At 41.3% G+C, this 24,770-nt stretch overlaps 1 protein-coding gene across 3 annotated transcripts in view; it reads right to left on the reverse strand.

Annotated features, from left to right (window-relative positions):
* The window catches only part of TIAM2 (TIAM Rac1 associated GEF 2), a 138,688-nt gene extending 114,216 nt beyond the window's left edge, over positions 1-24,472 (reverse strand). The window contains exon 1 of one of the 3 annotated variants that reach the window (XM_040551338.1): positions 24,318-24,472. The gene's annotated coding sequence lies outside the window, so the exon portion shown is untranslated. Of the gene's footprint in view, positions 1-8,194; positions 8,250-24,317 lie in introns of those variants that run through there. The other 2 variants (XM_040551342.1, XM_040551341.1) reach the window with 2 other exon arrangements.
* Between the last annotated feature and the right edge of the window lie 298 nt (positions 24,473-24,770).

Raw genomic sequence — 24,770 nt, forward strand, 5'->3', positions numbered from 1 at the left:
AAACATGCTCTCTCTCTTCTCACAAGGAAAGCATTTATCCACTTAGATTTCCAAGTCTGCTTTTCTTTTTTTTCTTTAATGCTTTTATTTCCTTCCAGAGAGCAAGAAGAGACACACACACATACACATACACACAAAAGTGATATATTGTGATCCCAGCCGGCTTCCTGTCCTGGTTTGCATCAACAGTGTCATGAAATGAAGAATGACATAATATGCAATGGCTCCCCTGGCTTTGAAAAACACATGTTCGGGTGGCACATACACTCCACAATACTGCAGCCAGAGAGCACAGTTAGAGTGCTCAGTTTCCATTTGTGAAAACCTCAGAAAAGCATTTTAAGCACAAGTTTAACACACTGTTATCCTACTGATGTCCTATATCCTTAACTGATGCTTATTCATTTTTTAAAGTTTTTTTTTTTTTTTTTAATGAAATTCCTCCATTTCTGACCTTTTCACTTCATGGCAACTTAAAGAAGTTTAATGCAAGCTAATATTAAATTACAATTATGAACTTTTACAATTTCCTTGGAGATGCATAACAGGAGAGGTGCATTAAAAACCCACCAATTACAAGAAATGTTATTTTAGTAGATAACTCATTAGTTAATTCCTTCAGTTTCTTTTGAATAACAGCAAGTATATTACCAGACACACTAGAAAAGATGTGTACTTTTTCATTAAAACATACACACACACACTCAATTTCTAGTGAGCAAGCAGCATACAGCATATGAAAAAACAGTATTTAAAGTGCTCAAAGCAAAGCCCCGACGTGCACAACCCTATTAAAATGAGCAATAAGTCTTGCATATAAAGCTTAGCACTTTCCAGCTCTAAACTTTTAGGCTTGTGAGCAAGACTGGAGACCAGACCGGCTTCTGATGTCTGGATATATTACCAAATTCTAGAAAGGCAACTTAGAAGTCAAAAGTTACAGATTTACAGGGAAATAAATCAGCAGTCTTCTCTGAGCAGAGGAACCACTGAGGCTAGGAACCAGTGAGGGTAAGACTTCTTTTTGTACTTTTCATACTCTATAGAAAAAATAAAAGATTTGACACTATACTGAGCAATGCAGCAAAAAAAATAAATATCACCTACTACCAATTTCTCCTTTTCCTTTACATTCCTAAAGGTGAAATCCTGGTTAGACCAAAGTGAGTATGAGGTCCCTTGCTGCAGAGCGACTCTGCCAGCAGTACCTGCAAGAAGGTTGGGCTGGGCTGGCAGGGCACATTCAGCAAAGAGCCCCAGTGCCATTAGCTAGAGCTTGGAACTGCACAAACAAGTGACTCGCACGGTTTTACCCATTTTCCTTGTAAGTTCTCCCCCCCACCTTTTTTTTCTTTCCTCCATAATCAAAAATCATGCAGGAAGTTACATTGGAGGGAAAAAAAAATCTCTTTTTCATTGTGAAACTCTCTGACAGTTTGCATAAAAAGTGAGGTCAGGGTATTTGCCTATCTGTCAAAATCTCAGTAGTCAGGGAGCAGGTGCATTCCTCTGGGACCCGAGAGCCCCAGTTCCTGACCCTACCGTAAATGTAAGACTTGAACCTGAGTCCTTGAACAGGAAAGTGCAGGGACTTCCAAATACAGTCTGGTCCCTCTCCCTCCTCCTCTTCAGGCATTGCCCCGACAACTTGTTTGGGAGCCCAGGGTCTGCAGAACCCAGCATAAGCCAACACATTTCACATTTGACAAACTTTTATTCTCTGGATTTAACTTTTTTGTTTTCAGACTGTTCCAGCTGGCTGGTGTTGCAATGACCACACGTTAGGATGGCTGGAGGCCAGCAGCCAACACATGCAGCTTCTTCTCTTGTTTTCATCAGTGGCAACCTCGATGTATTTTTCCTTACTGATGTCTGAGGAGTCATATGAGACAGACAAGGTGATCAGACTATCATCACTTAGCAGTCCTGAACTACAGGACTCCTAATTTTGGAATGGGTAAAGTTATTTTACATGTTATTTCCTGTGTTATGTAGCCATTAACTGGGACTTGGAGAAGCTGCAAACTGGGCAGGAACCAGGGAGAAGAGAGATGATAATGGTACTCCAGATGATGACTTTCACATGGCTGCAAAAGTACCACAAAGCTCAGAGCACGTGCACTGTATAGGGAGGGGGTGATGGAAAGGAGGTGATAGCTTTAAGTCCCACTCCATCCTGCCCAATAAATCTGTCTGACAGATCCCCACAGGCCTGTATATCATTTTGTCTTTTTGTAATTAGGAGACCAGCTGCAATTCCTTGGCCAGAGCCCAGCCAAGCTTCCCATGCTCCTTCTATAAGCTTCTCCAACAAACATCACTAAGAAGCAAAGAAACTGAAGACAAAATTTAGCATGTGACAAAATCTTCCATGTGTGACCTCTGTACCGGGCAACCTGTGAACCTATATCAGAATGACTTTTTACATAAGGTTATGACAACAAAAAAATGCACCTGGATAGCCTATGGGCTTTGTGTCCCACCCAGCGTTTCTCCTTTAGCTGTCTCTCCCCACATCATCTCCCACTTCTATCCAACTTGAATGAAGAAGCACCACCAATCCCAGATAAATATGTACAATCTATAGCAGAGTAGCTCCTTGTCCAAGTCCAATGATAAAGCAGCTTGATAAGGTATTTACTGGAGGGAAGCATATTCCCCCCAAAAAAATACTTTCACAGCATATGAGAACTTAATTCCAGAAGCAGGGAGAAGCCAGTATCAGAGAGAATCCACTTCCCTTTTGTACATTCAAGACAATGAAATATAGCTGCCTGAAATGCTTCCCCTTCCTTTTTCCTCCAATAAAAAGTTACCCTTTTAGGAATTAGGAATTTGCTGGTATCTTGAGACTTTTCACTGGAAGTAGCAATTGCTTGCAAGAAGCTGGAAATGAAGAGTAAATCTAAATTGTGCATGCCACTTTGCCTCCAGTGAGCTTAGGAACAGAAATATGAACTGTTGTCCTGCATATCTTCCATCTGCTGCTTCTCCTATTTCCCCCTGGAACACTTCATTTAAAACAAAATGGAGAAACTAAAAAAAATCAAAAGATCCAAATAATTCCTCAGTAAGCATTGAATTTCTGTGCTATATGGGCATCCAAGGTGAAGGTTTTATTAAAGCCTGTGACCTAAAGTTACTCCCAAGGCTTGGAACCCTTTGAAAACTCTTCTTTCAGAGAAAAGATTAGAAACAAGTACCCAGAGGCTGCTGGAAAACTCTGCAAACCTCCCCAGTGATATCGTTGCCACTTGTAGTAGCAAGGGAAGGAAGACTGAGCTATCCAGGTCCATGCTCTTTGGGAAGTAACACTGGGGATATACTCCTAAATTCACTTTAACACTTATTTCATGATACAGTGTTCATTTATATTTATTAAGAAGCAAAATGCTGCCCTTCACTCCATCATAAGCAGCACATTTCATCAGCTCATCCCTGAAAACACTGGACAGTGCTGACATAGCTTCTCATCAGGAAAGTGAGCAGCAGCGCAAACACGAACAGATCAGATCATCCTGCTCTCATCCCAGTCCCACACCCCATTTTCTCACTACGTCTTTGATCACATCCCTAGTGCATGCAGCAGGGAACAGCCTTCAATGTTAAATCCAGGGCTTCTTCCAACCTAAGCAAATGGGTAATGATGAGATATTTTAAAGGAATCTTGAGAAGACCATTCAGAGGAGAGGAAACTGCAGTGGATTATAGAAAATATGTGCAATGAACAACTTCTGATTCACTTTAGCTTCTGAAGGCAGTGATCAGACACCATGTTAGTTTCGCGCAGGATACAATGGGAATGATCACACTCCACATCCCTAGAGGCAGGCTTGATGCTTGGTATTATGGTGATAGTCTAAATAACTAGAACCATTTAATGTTAAAAAAAAAAAAAAAAAAAGGCCAAGAATTACAAGTCTCTCAACAGGGCAGAGAGCATATTAGGCTGCTACTGAATTAAGTCCATGTAAAAACAATCCTTGCCATGATGTGTTCGTTGTTCACAGGCAGGATGGCAACAGATAGCAGGCAAACCGGGGCTACCTGAAACTCCCCAGCAAATTGGTATCACCACTGCCGCACACACACACACCAGCAGGCAATGGGCGTCACTGTGCAGAAAGCTCCAGCTCTTGGTCCTTCTTGCAGATCTGTAATTCACTGCACGGCCAGTTTTATCCCTCTAAAGCTGCTGCAGGCATGCTGCATGCGACATGGCAGCTAACATGGCAGAAAACATTAACAAGAGCAGGCCCCTGGGGGGAGCTTGGGCCCCACCTATGCCTTAGGGGATACCGGGGAATCCAAAATTACCCTAAAGAAGTTAGCTGAAGGCTTATGTAATCAATTTGGTTCGCTGCTCAGGGTGTCCTTTGCCCCGAGTTATTCATCACTGCCCTGTCTAATTCACCATAAAGGAATTCCTGAGGAACTGCCTCGCCGTCAGGAAGGCTCTGTTTATCCAAAAGAAAGACCAAAAAGCACCAATAATTGAGTGATTTAACTTGGCACAGATTGCTTAATTTAAGCAGATCTCTTTAGCAGAGCAACAGCTTTGGGGGAAAAAAAAAAAAAAAAAAGGAAAAGAAAGGAACAAGTAACATCAAGAATAATAAAGTTTATTTTAATTAGCCACCAGAAAACAAGATCTGAAACTAGGAGAGACGATAAGCATTAATTGCCATTAAAGAAACCGCTGCTGTGTTGCATACCTGTCAGCCTCCTTGCGAATCTGCCTCAAGTTTGGCACTGCCGGGCCCCCTCTGCTCTGCACAACTGCTCCTCCTTAATCCTCCGCTCAACAGCTTGGAGGGGGGACAACAAAGGGAAGCTTCCTCTCCCTGCTCTGCTCCCCAGAAACAGTTACCCACAATAGCAGAAAAATGGACGTCCTCAGCCATCCCTAGGATCATCTACTCGGGGGCTGAAGACAACAGGCTCTCCAGAGCCACCCAGCCCTGCTTCACCTTCATGAAAAGTACAAGTGCATACTTTAAGAGCTCTCTGTCCCACTGGGTTTTGCTCCTAAACTGAGAAGTTAAAGCAGTAATGAAGATCTCTCCACATACATTCTACACGCCTTGCACATAGCGTTATTTGCGTTGTTGTTACCTTCAGCTGGTGTTTTGGTATGTGCCTACACTTTATACCACGTCTCTGGAGTGTTGGGGGTAACTAGGTGATAAACTGGTCCCTGTCCCTACCTTTTGATTAAATGTAAGCTATTTTCCATTATTTCAAATTTTCAGATGTGGCCCTTCCTGTCACAAAATGTTTGAAATAAATTGGTTGGTTGATAGAGACAAAATGTAGACTATAATTAAAACAGCACAGATCCTGCCGTTTATATTGTCTCTTTCAAGCATTATAGCAGTGTAACAATATTTCCCCTCCTCAACATTTTCTGCTCCATTTTATCCCCACTCCAAGCAATCGCTCTACACATTAAAAATTCCAGCTGCTGTAAGGCAAACAAATTGTTTATGCTTTGCAAACGGTATCAGGACTCAAAATAATAGCTGCAGAGCTGTGGTGTAAGATGTTAAATAGAGTTTACACAGTTCCATTTGGGTAATTTCTGTTTAACCTTTCTTCCCCTCCCCAACTACAGAGAGTGAGGGTGATAAGCCAAAGCTGTAGCAGAACTGCAGAAAGAAAGGTGCACATTTAAAGTATTTCAACTCCAAACTAGTGATTACCGTACAAGCTTAGCATTATATTTCCCAAAATGAAATCAAGGACAATATGAGACTAAAACTAAATGAGAGGACATTTGATAGAATGCCAGAGAAAAATTGGAAGCGCATCCCACAAGTTTTACAGCATAATGATCTCTCTGTGATAATATCTTCCCCTTTCTCACAAAGTCACATGAAAACATAGGTTGCATAGACACAAATAGATGTTCCTCTTCCGCAGCCACTTTGTTATATCACTCAGTTTAGCATTTGTCACTAGTCACATCTCTAAAAAAGTATTATAATAGGAGTCCTTTTCAAGAATTCCTTCCACAACGTGTTGTTTCTGGCCTGTACCATGCACTTAATGTCACAGATGCAAAATAATCTTTTCCAATTTTTTTTTGTGTATGTGTAAAAGCTTCACACTCTATCAATTAAAACAGGAAATGGAAGGTTAAAGAAAAAGCACACACTCAGATTTTCCATAAAACTTTTGCTATTAATATACCCAGATTCGCTCCATGCTGTGTTTAGGATTAGAAGCCTTTGCGGAAACATCAGCTGGTTAATAATCATCTGTATCTGTCACAATATCTCATTTATGCCTCAGCCTACATCCTTCCATTGTTTTATTAGCTACCTTCAATAAATGATTGTCAGAATTATTTCCTCTTCATTTGCAGGAATAATCTGAGACTGAAAGAGGAGAATCAAAAAAAAAAAAAAAGAAAGAAAGAAAAGAGGTGGTGCCAATTTCTAGTATGACTGGGATGAGAAACAAAGGAGATTTTTAAAGTTCTTGCATGTTGTGCCTTCAGTCAAACAGACTATTTATTAACTAGATTTTACAGCCCATCCTACCCCCCACATTTTTAAGGTTATGTCCTGAATGGCCCCAGGAGGTTTGGTCATAGTTCATCCCAGGAACAAAGCTCTGTGATGGTGGCAGGAGAGGGCATGGGTACCTCATCCGGCAGGCATGCAAGGGCTTCCAGCCACCACTTCGGTGCCTGGCGGGAGTCTCAGCAGGGCTGCAATCAAAGCCCAGCCATGAAGGTATTTGTAGTTGATGACTACACAGCTACCTAGCTCGCAACAGGGACAGAGCCCAGAAACCTCTGCAGATGTTTACCAGGTAAGTACACACACATAACTGAACTACCTACAAGACCTTTAATGAAAGCTTATTTACCTGTTGTGTCTTTTTTCTCAAGTGTTGGGGCTTGTGGGACAGGGGAATGGGAGGGGCATAAGTTTTAAATGCACGTTTTGAACATTCGGTTCAGGATTTTCATGATTGTGTCAACACAATCTCTGTTCTGGTGAACTTGTAAGTGGACAATAAAGCCGAAGATCTCAAATTTTCCACAGATCAAAAGAAATTGGTGGGGTAAAAATGCAGCCTTTGAGCTGGGAAAAAAAAAAAAAAAAAAGGCAACAGAGATGTAGGACCAAATGTAGAGCCAGGAAGGTATCAAAATTTACTGGCCCCACTGAAATCCTCCTTTCATTATTTTAAACAATGCACACTATCTTCCTGTCCGAGGTAAGACATCCTCCTGTGGAGTCTGAGGGCTGTCCTGGAGTGCTGTTGAAAGCCCAGGAAGCCTGAAGGAGAGCATGCAGACACAAGGCTACAAGGTCTTCTTATTGTCTTTAAAGCCCCTTCACAGCCTTTGCAAGAGAAGAAACCCTCACGCCTAACCCTGGAGGGGATTTGGTTCCCTCCAGCTGATGTCCTGAAGAGGTAAGTGATTGAGGTGCTCTGCTCTACGCCAGTTTGGGCTGAAGGAAGGGTAACCTTACTGATCACAAAATAAGAGAACAATTAGTGCTATTGAGAGTTAATGAATAGCGATGATAACAGAGGTAATGTTACCAGTGTTGGATGTCCTCTTTTAAAAAGCCAGATTGCAGAGTTGACCAGAGGGGAAACACGTTTCTGTCGAGTAGATGAGAAACAGAGAAAAGATAATGCTTAAATACATAGAACGTGTGTCTAAGGGCGATCCTCAATCTGCTGGAAACTTTCTGCTGAAATTACTCAACCAATCTACTAAAAAGTTATTAAGAATATGGAAACGTTGCTGAAAGCAGCTGCTAGTCAGGCTGTCTTTTGATGATGTCTGCTGCACATTAAAGCATTTGATGCACCCAAAAGCACTAAAAAGGAAAGAAAACAATAACAATGTGCAGAGTATTAGCTGAGCATTCATTCGTGAGGCAAGATAAATACTGGTTCCACTCAAACCGCCTCATGTTTTGTTTTGCCATTGAAACAGGCAGGCTCTACTTCAGTTAATTTTCCTTAGTGCTTTAACTAATCAAGGCTTAAACACAAACATTTGACCAAGAGAGAAGAAAGCATGGAAAAAAACACCGTTGTTTTGCATGGTGTTTAGCAGGAGAAATATCTGTGAAGTACAAATAGCCTATGCAAGAAAACAGCACGTTCTGTGCTGTAGGTGGAAATTGCCATCTCCCCCTGCCAGCGTGGGACACAAACCCACCCAACCTGGCCTCGTGCAGAGCAGCTCACACACTGCCTGTAGTGAGGTAGGTCTCACATAGTTCATATCTCAGCTAGGTGTAATTTCTGGAAAACCTATCTTTCCGATCTAACTAACAACTCATTAAGAGTTGTTCTCCCCTCCCGTTCCACACAGACTGCTCAGTTGTTTGAAATCTCTTGAGAAACAAAGTGACAATCTTTTTCACGATTTTATCTCAGAAAGTAAAAGTATTGATGTTTACTAATTCACAGGTACAAAGAACAGATACTTCAAAATGCTTCCACCTTTTGCACTGTAAGCACGGGTAGAAGAGCACATTGCCTGAAGCTGACTTATGAGTATGTAAGCAGGCAGAGGAATAGTGCTCCTTGCCTGCAAACAAGAAGACTCACTAAACCGAAAACCTGTGCCAACGTACTTGAGAAGAGAGGGAGGACTGAGAATCAGCCACAGGAGACAGAATAAAGGGAGAGAGAAGAGCACGAAGGACCTGTGAAAAGGTTCCCTGTGGCAGCCCCACACAGAAAGCCATCATCAAACCCACAAACAATCCCATGGAAAGAAAACCCCAGCTGAGAAGCTAAACACAACAGCACTGAGACTCTTCTTTACTCCTCACCACTTTGACATGGGGTCTGTCTCAGGGAGCCAGTAGGGACCCACAAAAACAGAGAGAAGCCACGCCTCCAGACTTTGTGGCCAACGAGGTGCCCATCTGCTTGATCCCTGCACCCTCAGGCCAATAGGGCCACACAATCACCCTCCTGCATCACATTTGGTTTCAGCTTCTCTGAGAACCAGATCAATTGATCCACATTTAGGGTCTTCTGAGGAAAGGGGATGGAGGCAGGTATATGCCACAGACTGCTAAAGCCACTGCTCTGATAATTATTTCACTGAAGAAAACTATAAAACCACAGTGTCAATTCAGACTCACAATGTCCTTGTCAACGTTTCAAAATAATTCACAAGAAACATTCAGTTCCGGCACATCCGCTCAAGCACACAGCCCCAATAGATAGCAGAAAGACTGCCTTCCAAAACAACTATTGCTATACAAGCAAATGAGAAAACATTAGGTCTTCTAGTGTCCTGCAACAAGTACCTAAATTCTGGTTTTACATGAATTTCACCATAATGAATGAGGATTTGAGAAACTATAGTTACAAAAAATGGAAAACACACATAAAACAACGAAGACTTTTTCAAAAGACTGCCTATGCAGGAAGCTGCTCCCAGCTTCAAATATGCAATTCAATGCCATTGGTTTACAGCTTTGATTGCATTTCACTCCTCGGACTGCAAATTGAAAAGAGTGTTATTTAATCTATCTGGGAGGAGCTGTTAAAACTGTTTGATTAACGAGCAGGTCTAACGAGGCCAGCCCCACAAACAGGATTATTTCTTTGTAAATACAGCACGTAACCTCAACTATAGCAGCATCATTAGCTGAATAGATATATTCTGCAAATCAAAGATGAATTATATATATCAATATCTCTAAGCATTGCTGTATCAAGAGGCATCTCAACAGAGGTGTGATTCACAGCTTTACAGGAATGTTGTTGAAAGGCTTTTGCTATCATCGTGAATGTTGATAATTGTATCACTGCTGAGAAAAACTTCCAGAAAGACAGTGCTTAGTACTTGAGGAGTTTTCTGCATCTGAAAAAGGGAGAGGTTTGCTCTTGTGAATCCACCAGCAACATATGAACCTCTGGGATCAGTTTCTAGTCATCAGTTCCCACTGCTTTGTGCAGGCTTAAGTTTGCTGTTAACATGTCAACAAGTTGCTGTAGTCTGTAAAAACAACTCACTGAAGCACCTTGGCAATTTGTAAACTTTTCTTATATAAAGAAGGAAAAACAAATCACCTTTAACCACGGGGTTTGATTAAACTCTACTGGTTAATCGCCATAAGAAGCACAGAAGGAGAGATTGCAAAACAAAAATGTCATAAGAAAATCCAAAGCCTTTTTTTTTTAAAAAAAAAAAAGAAAAAAAAGAAAAAAAGGAAAAAAAGAAAAAGGAAAAATAGCAACGGTCCTGGTACAAAATGTTTGTGTGCCATCTCTATGTCAGACAAATGCTTTCCAGCACTTCACACACCAGAACAATGGCTCCCAAAGTGACGGAAATGGCACCGTCCAAGAACTCAACAACATTAATTTTGCGGGGTTTCCTGAACCATGGCAAGCCACAAACAACTCCAGCCTGAAATGCCGCTTTGACTCCATCTCTGCAGCAACAGAATGGCACGCGAAGGTCCGGACCCTCTCCTACGGAGACGGCCCACGGCGCACTCAGGCAGCCCATGCCTGGCTGAGGAGCAGCACAGACATGGCATCGTCCCTGTGCATCGTCCCTCTGTCCAGGGAGTGAAGGAGGTTCATCTCCTCTGACCTGGGCTAAATTTACAAATTAAGCAGCGATGCACGTTCCTGCTGTGGTTAAAGGAATGACATGGGCCTTTCAGAGGCTAATTCACCCTGTTCTGAGCAAGCGCCAGAGATAGCTGGGTGCTTGCATTAGCCTCTCCTTTCTGAGTAATCTTGCAGCCAGGACACACGCATTCCTCCTTTCTTGTTATGGAAGTACAAGATACAAGCTACTCCACGAGGTGTTGGGTTTTTTTTTTCCAGTAACATATTCATTGACATTTTCAACTGCTACTTTTCCTGGAAATAAGCCTTTCCTCTCTGGTGACAAGTTGCACATCTTGCAGTAATTGGAAAAAGGAGAGCACCAGATAAGGGTATCCTGTCTGCCTTGAAATAACTCTCCTACTTCCTCTTGCAAGAAGATAAGAAACATCTGCACGTGCAGACGTTATTGCACAGAACCTACCTCTCCTCGAGGAAAAGTCTAATTGAAAATTCAAAAAAGAATAACCCTCACTGGCGCCGTCTCGCCTAGCCATTTAGGTGCATTACAACCTGAGCAATGAGGGGGTGCCGTCGAGCTGTCCAAATTGCATGCAAGCTTCGGCTCTTACCCAGAAACTACTCTCATAGTTGCCCTTTAGCTCAAGTAAGTGTAAAACACAAACTACATCATGTATTGATTTTCTTTCATATGCTTCCTGGGTTCCTTTTTAGTCATTTTTCTCCATCACCTTCCTTTCCCATCCCCCCTTACTTTCTCACCAGCACCAAAAACATCCATTGCAGCCACCCCGGGTGCTCACCTCACCACATCACTTGTTTTTTGCAACCTGGCCTTTGGGGTACGGGTAACACTTTCTGCTGCAACTACGTGCTACGAACCTCTCTGAGCAGGAGAGCCGAGGACATCTGAGCTGAAGCCTGCAAGACAGCCAGATGGGCCGTGCTGTCATCCTGCGGGTTTTGTGTGGGCTTTCTCCCACTCGCATCCTTGGACTTCAAGTTCCTCTGCCCACCCTGACTAGCAGGAGCAGCAGCTTCTGTCACAACAATATTTTTTTCTTTCACTGTAACAATTAGTTAAAGAAAGCAAAGCGAAGCATTCAATATGAACCATCTATTACAAAGAGAGAGTTACTGAAGCTCTGAAAGCAGATATTAAATCAAGACCAGTTTCCCCCTGCAGCACAAAGTTATTTGTAGCTAACTGCCTCCCTCTCTACGGAAAGCCTCCGAGGCAAAATGCACCATGACACCCAAGCTGGTTTGTTGGTTTGGTGTCTCTTTGCTCTGAAAATAGAGAGGACGGGAGCGGACTTGTTCCAGCACCACCAGAGCAGAGACAGGCTCCAAGGGTGATGCACATCCTCAGGCAACTGCAGCACAGGGACAAGTGGAGGAAGGTGTTTCATGACCAGCCCTGCAGCCCCTGACCCTTCTGGGGACCCCCAGGAGGGATCCCCTTTCCCGCCAGCCGATCCGAGGGCTGCTTGCAGCTATCTCATGCCCCAGGCAGAGCCCGACGCAGGAGCCACACCCTGGCCCACCCCAGCTCCCTGCCGCATCCGATACGGCGCGGCGTTTTTCAAATTGCCCCAGTATCTTCACAAAAGCATCCAAATGCTTTCTCAAGTGGAAACTCCACAGAGCAACAGGCTGAACTCTCATTTTCAAAGGTGCAAGGTGGGAATTGTCATCTGTAGGGGTTAGGTGCAGACATGTAAGTGCCCACATCCAATTAAACAGGTGAAGGCATCGTAACAACTTGCAATTATACCCCTTCACCATCCTCCTTTCTTTAGCTAGCAATATCCCCATTGCGTGCTTTTGCACATTCTGTTGCTGAATTTAGGCAACAGACTCCTCCAAACATGTGACAAGTTCCTGATCTTTATCAGCAAAATAACAACTCCATCTTATATCTTTTGCATTGGTGTTACTGAGAACCAAAACTAAGTCCATCTTTTTCCATTTGTCTGAACAAACACCCTGCAAATAAGTCACAGAAAAAAGCACCATGATGACAACAGGCAGAAAACAGTGACAAGTTCTGAGAGCAGTTTTGAAAACAAATAATGCCCTTAAATAAATGGAAATGAGTTTTTATTCTCCTCATGCAAATCTTTTTTTTTTTCTTTCTTTCTTTTAATACATCTTTTTCAGGTATACACAAAGGAAGTGGGAATAATGCTACAACTACACAAAACAATAGGAGGTAGCAATTTCTAAACAAACAAAAAAAACCACATTCTTGGAGTTATCAAACGATGTGAATAATAATTCTACCTTTCATCAATATTGCTGGAACTTTTAGCGAACTACCTTGTCCAGTTATTTAAAAGAAAAATAGACAATTTGGAAAAAAAATGCAAAAGGAAAGAAAAGTCTGTCTAGAAAACGTGAACTAGGAAAAAAGTTGAATGAATTGTGTATTCATAGCCTAGTAAAGAGAATGAAAAATGGAAGCCAGAAAATTTTTTCAATACATAAAAGGCTACTTTGAAACAGATTGGGGATCAGCTGTTGGCCATCCTCATCAAGAACAGACAAGAAATAGCTTGATTTTTTCAGTGAGGAAACCTTTGTATAGATGTCAGGGAAACCTTTCTAAGCATAAGGACTTCTAAGACTGCGTTACTTTAGGAAGGTTACACATAGAGACCAATTAGCAAAAAAGGCAACGTGGAAAGGAAATGACGTATTGTACCTTACAATGGTGCTAAAAGTCTCCAGTAACTCACTATGCCAAAATGAAACAAAAAACGGTTGTTGCAAGTGTCAGCAATTTGGATCCATTTTTACAGGAAACAGGTAAAAGCAATCATTTCAAAATAAATAATGCACGGCTTAGGACTAACGGCTTTGAAACTTTTTAATACTGTATTTGCTTTAAAATAGCTCTTTCACATTTAGACTGTGTTTAGGGAAAAGTCATAGCACAAACTTTCCATACACTTCTTGCAGAAGTGTTTGGAAAAAAACATCCACGAGCTGACAGTACAGTTCTGCACTTACTTTGTCTAATGAAAACTGATCTTCGTGACACAGTTTTCTGTATGAAATAAAAATACAGACTACTTTGCTAGATTTTAGCTAAAAAAAATAACCTACCACTTAGTAGTTGGTGTAACACTTGCTCTTTTCTTTCCAGAGTCTAGACAAAGGTGACCACTTCGTGACTACTGTTTCCAAATCCTTTCAGTAATGAAACTTGGGTTTTAAAATGTCACAAAATTTTGACTATCCAAAGACAAGACTCTGAACAGGACTGTTAATAAACATAACCTTATTACAGGAGGCAACAGTCAGTAATACATCAGGCTACAATCTCTGTCCCAGTAGGGCAAGTTTGCCTCAAACTTGCCAGGGGCAGGGGGAGAAAAGAAAAACCAACAGTAGATGAATGCTGGCCCATATCTCATTGATGCTAAAATCCCCACTGTGTTCAGTGATGCCAAGACTTTGTCTAGGGAAACTATTACAATTTTACGCTATCATAACTAGTTCAAAAATCAGGCTGTTTACTGCTGAATGCCACCTGCTCCTGCCTGGCAAAACATGTTCAAACAATTACACAGGGCATATTACCATAATGAACAGGGCTTTTCATTTACAAATCCAGAAGTGCTGTGCTGAAGTGGTATCCAATCCAGAGCAGTGGGGAAGAGGGGAAAGCCAGGGAGAAGAGAGACAGACATACGGACAACAGAGCCCCTCCGGACAAAAGAGTGGCCAGGGTAGGGATGGGGCTTAGGTACCCCAAGCAATATTGCTGCAACTCTTCCTACAGGCTCCACACTTAATTCAGCAGTAGCATTTCACCTTGTGGATGGTCTGGCTACAAATATGCAGAAAAGCAGCGGCTGGTACAGCAACATATATGGTTTATTTTATCATGTCTTGAAAGAACCCAGAAAGGGCCATGTGGGGGTCAGGTTCATAGGGACATTTAGGAAAACCCTGCAGTGACCAGCAGCAGAGGCAAAACAAGATTTGGGGAGGAATTACAGAAATACTGTAACCATTAAGCAATCTATCACAAAATGTGGCCTACTTTCTTTTCTTGTCCTTTTTTTTTTTTAATGCTTTGTTGTTTTATTTTAAAACAAAAAAATATGTGAACCAAAGTTTCCTTAGAAAGAAAAAAGCTTCAGTCGTGTGATCTGTGTTACTCAGGAAATCAAGCTAGATGATCACAGTAATCACTTCTAGCCCAGAAGTATATTAATTATTAAAAAAAAAAAAAAGAAAAAAGAAAAAAAATCTCACGCCAGCTTCATTCTCTGTGGTTTTCCCCATGAAGTCCACAGAACTTAGGAAACCCACCCCTCATCTCCTTGATTTTACAATAAATCTTCCTCTACTGATTCTACAAAAGCCTTGGAAATCACGTATCTTTTCACTTCCAGCTTCTGTGAATAATCAAAACTTTGTTCAACACTACATCTTTTATTCCAATGCACATAAATAGCTTCTTGACTTGCACAAAACCTGAAACCACTTTAATCAATTCGCTATATATAGTCTGGATAAATACTGATTTTGAGATTCTGGGTATACGGCCAATCCTATGCTATTTGCTAATACTTTGATCTAAATTCACACTATTTTAAGAAGAAATGAAAAATATTCTGAGGAGAACAAAGACAACAGTAAAGAAATTACAGCCTGTGAAAGCTAGAGGATATGCACATTAGTTAAAAAGTCAACTTGTTCCAAAAGCATTTCAGAAGACAGAAATACATTTAAACTTATCACAATCTAAAATGCAAATATCTATAATTTTTTCCCCAGTTACTCCTGCAGGAATTCACTTTTGGTTTCACAGAAATTTATCACTATGTTAACTATATTTAATAACATGAGTAGACAGTACTACAGTCTAATTGTGTGTGTGTAATGTACTACTCCATTTTCTATGGCAGCATTATAGTGTAGGTGATTTATGTATGCGCAACAGAAATGGCTATTCTGTAGAAATATCGCAGGAAATGACACACAGGAAATAAAACAACACAGACATCTTACAATCATTTCCTAAACTTCTAGTGCAGCAATCTGCTGAGCTCCTGAAAGAACCCAGATGCTGCTGACACGGGGAATGAGCGAACACCAAAAACACATCCCTCTCTCAACATGGTTTCTTGGTCTTGAGAGGAAAGAAGGGTGAACAAGACTACAAGCTATGAAATACTTGGTTATTTGCCACCTGAAAATATATTTTTTTTAGGTATTAACCATTTACTACTGTCATGGTTCACCTACAGTGGCTACGGATGGATGGGGGGGACCCGCAGCGGCTGTGAAAACAAGAAAGTTGAAGATTAATGTGTGGTAAATGCTCAAGTAATGGCTGGGGAAAAGAAAGGCACGTGGAAAAAAAAATCACAATAATCCTCATGCAAGATCTTTCTCACCTTCTCCTTTGTCTACTCACCCCATTCGGATGTGCTCTCCTGCTGTGGCACTTGCTGGTGCCCCCCAAGCCCTTGCTGTGACAGGTACACAGATAAAAAACCAGTCCCTGCCCTGAAGAGCACGTAATTCAGGGTACAGCAAGGTACCAGCAGAGGCAACAAAATAGTCATGTTTCAGTCAGGTTTGCCAGCATGCAACAGAAAACCATGTTCTGGAAGCCAGATGAGCTCAATAACTTTTTAGCAGGGATTTTTATTAGGAAATGCTAGAACATAGCTCGGGAGGGTTCAGTTGAATGCACAGTAGAGTACTGCATTTTGTCTAAGTAAATTTTGCCAGTTAAAAATAGTCAGAAAATGAAGAAAAGTCTCAGCCTACTCTTATTATTGCTCAATATTCTACTATTCATTTACAGCCCTTTAATGGAAATTAGAAAATGAGTCAAATATAATAAATATAGAAAATATTTACAAAATATACAAAAAAACATATTTGACATTAGTGTTCTAGTTTAAGAATCAATATGAGGTATTTTTATGCTATTATTTCCTGGGGAAAAAAACAGTTGAATTATGCTACAGGAGTGTGAATACACAGAGGTGCACACAAGTACATTACACTGAGACATGTGTGAGGGTGACAATTGCTTGCAATTTTTTTCCTTACCCACTAGAGAAATTAGCAGGGCTATTTCAAGACAGAAACCAAGAGAACATTGATGTGATTCTACAACTGGTTTTTGGTTTGGTTTTATTGGTCCATTCCTCAATTTAACCTTCACGTACATTGAGGTCATATAGTTGGCGAAGAGCTATTTCAGCTAAGTAGCAAAGAAATACAGTACAGAAACTGGCTTTTGGAACAGCCTGTTCTCAAAAATAGTTTCCTAAATTTCAATAACTAAAAAAAAAAAAAAAGCCATTTTCAAACAACAGGAGTAGAAAGAAATACCTAGGTAAAATGAAACAGTTGCATTTGTTTTTTTAGGCAGTAAAGGAATGAACTACTTTCACCAAAAATGTATTTTGGATTTTTGTCTTAAGTGAAAGATAGTCTGCCAGTAAAAGCTCACTTTCCTGTAGATTAAAAAAAGGAAGTTTTGAGAAAATCAATACAAAATTTGCTGTAACCAGGTGAAACTTCATACTGTAAAATATGTATATTATTTTCTTAAGGTAACTGAAAAAGATACCTAACACTTTCACTATTACCTAGAAAACAAGGAATCCTGAAATGATTACACATGCTGTGTAAACAGTCAAGCCATCTTAAAACACTATGTGTAAAACCTTGGTCCCATTAAAATTGATGGCAAACTTCCCATTAACTTCAATAGGGACAGGATTTCATCCATTGTGCCAACTCATAAAGCAGAAAAGGGTAAAGAAAAAGCTTTGAAATATAAAACTAAAATAATAAATAAGATTGCTTTAATCACCGCTCCTGATGGCTTTGATCTTCCATGCAGCTTCTGCCCCTCCCTCTCCTACACCAACAAACTGAAGGTTCAATGCTTAAGTAGCTGATTTATCTTACGCTACAACAGTTTTGTACCATACCCTATCCTTTTCACTTTTTCAATTACCAGCAAAACAAAACACAACAGATCTTACACGGTTGCATTTTAACAAAGCAGGAAAAGATCCACAACATGAAAACTCAGTTTTGTGGTGACTCGTGTGCAGCAACAATCCAATCCGGAGCACTGCACTTCCTAAAACTGTTTGGTTTTGGATTTTTTATTTATTTTTTTTTAAGGTTAGTGGGAAGTTCCCTAGTGATTGGTGTGCAAGATACCTTATCAGGGATGCAGGAAAGTGGGTGGAACCATTTGGTTCCCATTCAAATGCTGTTCTCCTCGCAAATGAAAGGGAATTTCGCAATTATATTGTGACCTCTTCAGATGTACTTCAGAGACTTCAAAGGAAGAACATTTCTGGAAATCAAATGGCTGGGTAGGTCCAAGGGGAGGAATATACCTAAAGGCCAAATGTCTTCCATAAGATACTGGACTTATACAACAGCTGTTACTCATATACAAACTGCCTACTTAGGTGTACCTAGACAGCAACTGCATCAGTATTTGAAAAGCAGAGCTTTCACACACCACATTAATGAATTAGCTGTGGCTACATTTACTGGCCCAGTCAAGTGAAACCTAAATTCGGTAGCATTGTAGAAACTTCTACACTGTTCAGTGCACTTCCAGAACTATTGAATTGTTTGCTATTTCTGTCTTCAATTTAGCACACCTAATTTGTTGAGATTCAACAATAATTACTTTTGAATACCAACAACGGGCCAGACAGAAAATTCTCCAGTATGAATTTGTAACTTAGTTTTTGAAGGACTAGCTCTATATGCAAATTCATATGAAGATGCAGGTGTTCTTCTGTACACCATAATTTTGAATTTTCTAAACTAGTTCTTATTTGAAAGACTAGGCATGGACTATACACAATAACACAGAACCTCAGCTAAATGTTTCCATAACTAAATTGAATGAGCAAATTTGTAAGATCTGGATAATTGCTGAGCAGACAAAACAAGACCAAGTAACACCATCTTACATTAGCATTCTCTTCCTACCAAGTAATAAGAGGTGATGTGGTCAAGACCAAGGTTCTCAAGGCAAGAAGGATTTTGGATGAACTCAAGGACAAAGGTGGAAGTGCTGAAACAGCAACAGCACAATGTTTTTGACTGGAGTTAATCAAAACCTCAACTTTTCACAGAGACATTTTAATTTTGGGAAATGGTTTATTTAGGGGAATTTTCAAGAAATTCTCACAATTCTTCAAAACCTACAGGTTACAAGAAATCCAGTCCAGTCCTCTGCCTTGCCTAGTCCTAAGCAATCCAGAATCAAAAGGATCCCAAGTCTTGTGAGCCACAACACAGATGGAAGCTGTAAGGGTAAGTCTTGCCAACACCAAGGCTGTAACCACCAAGCCTGCTATCCACATACTTCCCAAACTGAAAATCTCATGTTGCCACCTGAAAAGATATTTTAATCCATGTAATGCACCATCTACAGGAAATATTCAAAAGGCTCTTTTCCCTTTTTCCAACACAGAACAGAAATTAATCATAGAAACTTAAAAGTTGCCTGGAGAAGGTAAACTCCTGCTACTGCTCCTTTCCTGTGCAGAGCCCCCATGCATCCACATCTGGGCCAGTGATTTGAGATAGATGGGCCTGGATATGCATCTGCTCTGCTGCGGCTCTTCTGCCATGAAGGGGCAGACACACACAAGGCTGTAACCCTTTGGCAAATGGAAAGTTAGCACTGGCTGTTTATGCAACTCCAGGTTTTTAAAAAGCAATGCAGGAAAGATCTGATTAATTTATTTTTTTTCCCCTTAAAAACTACCTCTGACAAATCTGTGTAGATGACACTGTTGGTGGGGAAGAAAGATTATGCCATAAGGTTTTGCAGGATGTTGGAAAAAGGGAGCAGAAGTGCGAGCTTATTTTCAGAAGGAGTGCACATCTCTGGGAGCAGATGTAAAGAAGAAGCTGTCAGAATTTCAAACAGGGATTTCCATATCCTCTTGATTACAGTGCTGAGGCTCAGGTGAGAGAATAATGATCTACTCTGACTTACAGTCAGCTCAGTTAAAATGACTCCCAGAGAAATATAAACGCAGTCAAACATTCCTCCTGCTCTGGTGGTGCTCAGGCACAGAGCACTGCCATTTGTGCTCAAAGCCTGGCCATACAAAGCAGGAAAAGCCTGCTGTGATGTTCACTGTGTGTGAGCTACGCTACCTACCCACACCAAGTCGCCGCCACCTCTCATCACAGCAGAGGAGGAAGGAGCCACCCTGCACGACAGGCAAGCTACTTTCCAGTGACTGCAGCGCAGGAGCAGGCACACAGCTATATTTCTACACCCACAGCACACTCCTGGCAGCTCCACAGGGGCAGGGTGTCACTGCACACCTTTCATCTCAACATCTTGCCAGCAGGACAAGGATATGTGTGCCAGACTGAATATAGGTAGCAGAGAGAACTGCTCTATTGCTGGAGGGTAGCATCGTTAAACTTTGTCAGGCACGCCTATCTTTTCGCTGCCTTCTTTAGTTAGGCTGATGATCTTTGCTGACAGCACCGCCAAAGAGTGGAGGAATGAACCATGACCAAGAACACAGGCAACTGGTAAATTCCTGTACATCCAGGAAATATAGGCAATAAGCACACCTAGCCAACTTTGGAGATATAAATATCATTTCAACCTGAAGTCTTTAGGGTCTTATATGTTCCTTCTAGGATTACACTGAAAACAAAAAAAATAATAAAAAGCATGCTAGATTGAATTTTTTACACAATCAGTAACACGTCCCTGTGTTTGGTGAGGTGATCTGCTGTTGCCTGTCAGTCAGAAACTACCGCCTGAATACGGACCCTTACCAGCACACCACACGGATACCCTCAGCAGACCACCACTTTCTTCCACTTCCCCAGCCTATTTTGAACCTTTCCTATTCTAGATTACATCTCAAGATTAGTAACAGGGGCTTCCCTAAACAGCCACAAGCTTCCTTCTGCCAGGTGCCTGCCTTGTCTCGCATGTATAGTGAATGTATCCTGTTGGTACTGAAATTATAGCTCAGTTGAAGAGTTTTTAAGGCTGCTCTGTTCCATGGTTTCAGTGAAGGCACCGGTGCGTATCCTCCTCCCTATCTTTGATTATTTTCCCTGATCGTTCTATCACGAATCTGCAAATCAGGGTGTTATTTTTCTTTCCTCCCCTGCATCTACAGACTTTTGTTTGGCATTTCCTCATCCAGTCAACCACACGACTAAGACTTGCACTTGGAAAGGAGATAAAGAGCCAAGCCTTGCATTTAATTACTTTAACCTAGGAACAATTTGTTGCGAGACTCTACAGATGGAGTTATGATCATATCTTAATCAAAAATCTGAGTCCACAGCCTTACTGCATATGCCAGCAATGCTGGGCCATAATTAAACGGCTATTAAAGTAAGCACGCAGTGACCTACTTATCTCAATTATACATCAGCTCTGCTTCAAAAGAGACTCCTCTGAAAAAGCAGGTGTCTGTCTTCCTCGGGCTCCACCACCACTGAAGATCCAGCGTGAAAAGACACAGCCAGGTGCTTCACCTTCAGCACCTCTTGCTAATCTAAGCCAACCTCTTCCTAACTCACTTCTGCACCAGGCACAGGCACAACAAATTGCTCCCCAGCGCAGCTTTGAAGCTGGTGCCTACTATGTGAGTGCATGCTTGTGTCTTCTGAGCGGTACCCAAGGGCAGGCCAATACTTTGAAGCCTGAACGCCACGCACAGCGAGCGTTCTCTGGCCTCGTGAATCAGCGGCCCTCGGGCCCGGGGAGCCAGAGCTCCCTGAAGTGCAGCCCTGCAGAGGAAGCAGTCCATCTGCTGCCTTCCGGCCACCCGGGATGATGGTAGGAGATGCACCTCGCCAGACACCTCATTAGGGTCGGGTGTTGCCCCGCTCGAGCCCGTGCTAAGCCAGTAAGTCAGGACAGGGCCTGCAGGGTATCGATGCTTTCCTCGTGAGACCAGGTTTTAAACCACCTCTATCTCCAGAACATACTTTGATGGAATCATTGACAAAGTCCAGATGGTTATTAATACTAACAAGAGCCTGCATAGCTCCTCTTGTACCGGACCGGGTGGCTGCTCTAACAAAATCCAGCTACAACACAAGGGCAGGAACAATCAAACTTGTTACTGTGATTCATCGAGGAATTTCAGGTTGTAAAGACGAACAGATGGCACTTGCAAGCTTTACTCAATATCTTGGATTTTTTAATTAGATTCCTGCTCAAGTCGGTCTGCTGGCCTACAGTCGTAGACCCCAGGTTTCAAAGCAACCTTAGGAATCCCATTGCTCTGTCTGATAGAAACCACTACATCAGGGAACTGCTGCAGGCACAGCTCCTGCTGCTTCCACCCCAGGAACTGGTCAGTAGGTAATTAACACAGCAGAATTAAAGGGATAGTCCAAAAATGCAGCTACGCCTTAGCCAAAACACAAATTAATGCTTTAATGCACCACATTGCTTTGTAATTTTAGGATGCTTACAGTGTCTTTATCATTAGAAACTATATGCCATAATTTTCTCTTCCATGTCTTCACAGAGTTCCCAAATTCACCTTCTGCTGCTGACAAATTCGCTCTCTGCTTTTTTGGAAAACTACAGGTGATCACAATCAAAATGAAACAACATGTACTGACCATTAACAAATTTGAGAAACTTGCAAGGCAATAAACGGTGCATCTATGCCATAGCACTGAAATATGACAAAAAACACCAGCAGGCTCAGACGGTTGTAGGATCCAGTCCCCAGCAGATACCAGTCTTGGTAAATTTTATAATCAGGTCCAATATTTCCTTTTAAATAAGGAAATAAACAGATGAAACAAACAAACAAACAGATAAATAAATAACTCCCACCAAGTTGACTAACATAGCAAAATTATGACTTTTCACAAATGCTGCAGCATATAAAATCTCAGTGACACTTGTAACCTGAGGCAGCAAAGCATGGCACGATATGCAGGAACAATAAGTCTGGTTATATTTATCACAATGGCACAGCATCATGGTTGTCCTATTTTCAAAGCCAATTAGAAGCTGGTTGTTTTGGGGTTGTTTGTTTGCATAATTTTAATTTTTTGAGGAGGGAAAACTGGAAAATTCAAAAGAGCTTCCACACTGTTGTAATCATGTTTAGCATGGCATTGACTGCTCTTGCAAATCCATTCCGATATTTTCTAAATTTATAAGCTAGTATTAATAATAACCTCTCTCTTTTATAAAGAGTCAACTCTGCTAATCAAACAACAGCAAATGGAGAGCTAACGCATATTAACTTTAGTGGCACTGGTGCCCTAAGTTCCTTTCAAGTTGCAGAGCTCTAAAGTCATTACAAAATGTAGCAAAGCTCCACTACATACTATTTTAAGAGACTGAATAGTTACAAAATAAGCAATGATTTTTTTATATATATATTTTTTTATTTTTTCTAATGTCATATAACAATCAGCTCTAAGAGTCACCTGCTTGGTGTGCATCAGTCAAAGGAAAACCTGCAACTTGGAGAATTCTCTTGCTTATGCAGCATCAGTTTGCCCCCGAGTAGTTTGTCAAGCAAGAAAAGCAATCTTGTTGCAGCACAGGAAGGGTTACAATCCCTCTGACACTGCACCCCTTCAGTGGATGTGCTGAAGACAGCGTTGAAGATGACAGCTCCTGGGGAACGAAGATGAACTGGATGCGTTCACATCCAGCCCTGCTTCCTGGGACTTTGTGATGTGCAGAACTGCCCACAGGCCTGAACTTCTTAAAAGATGGCTTTATCAGGCTTACACAGTTGGTTACTGCTACAAAGCCCAAACACGCCTGGATTTTGTGTTAAGTAGTAGCATACATAGTGTAGTACATAGCATGGTATTGAGAAAACAGTGTGGGTTTTGTTTGTTTGTTTTTCAATTCATAATGGCTAACAATGCTCAGAAACTCAAAATAATGAAAAGTTGAATAAACACTCTAACATCACCCTTTTATAAAACACTATGATTAAACCTTTTAAAATCTCTAAAACAACCTCTTTGCTTCATATGACAAAACTAAAGGGGGGGAGGAAACCTGCCTTTTCAAAAGCACCGTTGCACAAGGTCTTTCAAATCTGCAACAAAAGTCTCTCTCTCTCTCTCTCATATGCCACGCATAAAATCTGTGACTAGAGCAGAAAGACATCTGATAATTAGCAGAACTAAAATTTAACACTGCTCTGTGCTTTGAGGACAGAGAGAGATCAGGAATAGGGCAACTCTGCTGGCAATTTTCTGTCTAATTCTGGAATGATACAGACTGCACCAGAAACTGCTCATCCTTTCCATCTCCTTTGATAGACAGACATTTACCACATCATAACACTCTTAATAGCTGGGCAGGAAAAAGCCTAAACCCCTCCCTCTCCCTCCTTAAGTTAAGTATAGAAAACTGCATCTATGCTATTTAAGATTTGAACCCTTGTCTGTACTGAAGTTTTGTAAATATAGACCATTTTGAAGTCAAAGGCATTAAGAGTTGGCTCAGTGCCTCAAGAGAAGCAACTCAGATGGCCTCGATATCCCCCAGTGCTCGTGTTCACTACTGGTTGACTCTAAATCCGCAAAGGCACTCAGCCAATATGAAACATAAGACCCAAGGACTAATGCAAAATTTAAGCTGTCTCTGGACCTTGGCCCATAATTGTCTCATAATCCAATTTATACATTCAAAAATAAGCAAACGAACAAAATAGAAACAAACAAACCTTGCATCATTATTTGCTCTCTGCATGCCTTGTTTCCCACTGCATCCTGAAGTAAAAGCACAGGGCTGGGGTGTATTCTTAACACTGCCCTCGCCACTTCATGAGCTGGAGAATTTTTTGCTGGAAGTCTCTGTTTTTGTAGCGCTGGCAATCTGAAAAACAAAAACCATTTTGTTAACATGTGGATGCCTGGATACATTAAAACTAAATTTAGTTCTGAACCAATGCCAGCTAAATCTTTAAACTCTCATGCAAAGACAACAACTTGTGCAAAAAGAGCAGCTAGAAGCACCTCCACTGAATTCACACATCACGTGAGCATTCTGTGTGCACCACTCATGCACAGCAGCTAAAAACTTCTTTCTTTATCCAGAGGCAACTTAGAAACCAGCAATGCAACAAATGTCAACATGTGCCTTAAGAGGAATTTTTCCTGAGCTGTCCAGGTTTGCT

This window comes from Cygnus olor, chromosome 3, assembly GCF_009769625.2.
Source record: "Cygnus olor isolate bCygOlo1 chromosome 3, bCygOlo1.pri.v2, whole genome shotgun sequence".
NCBI lineage: Eukaryota > Metazoa > Chordata > Aves > Anseriformes > Anatidae > Cygnus > Cygnus olor.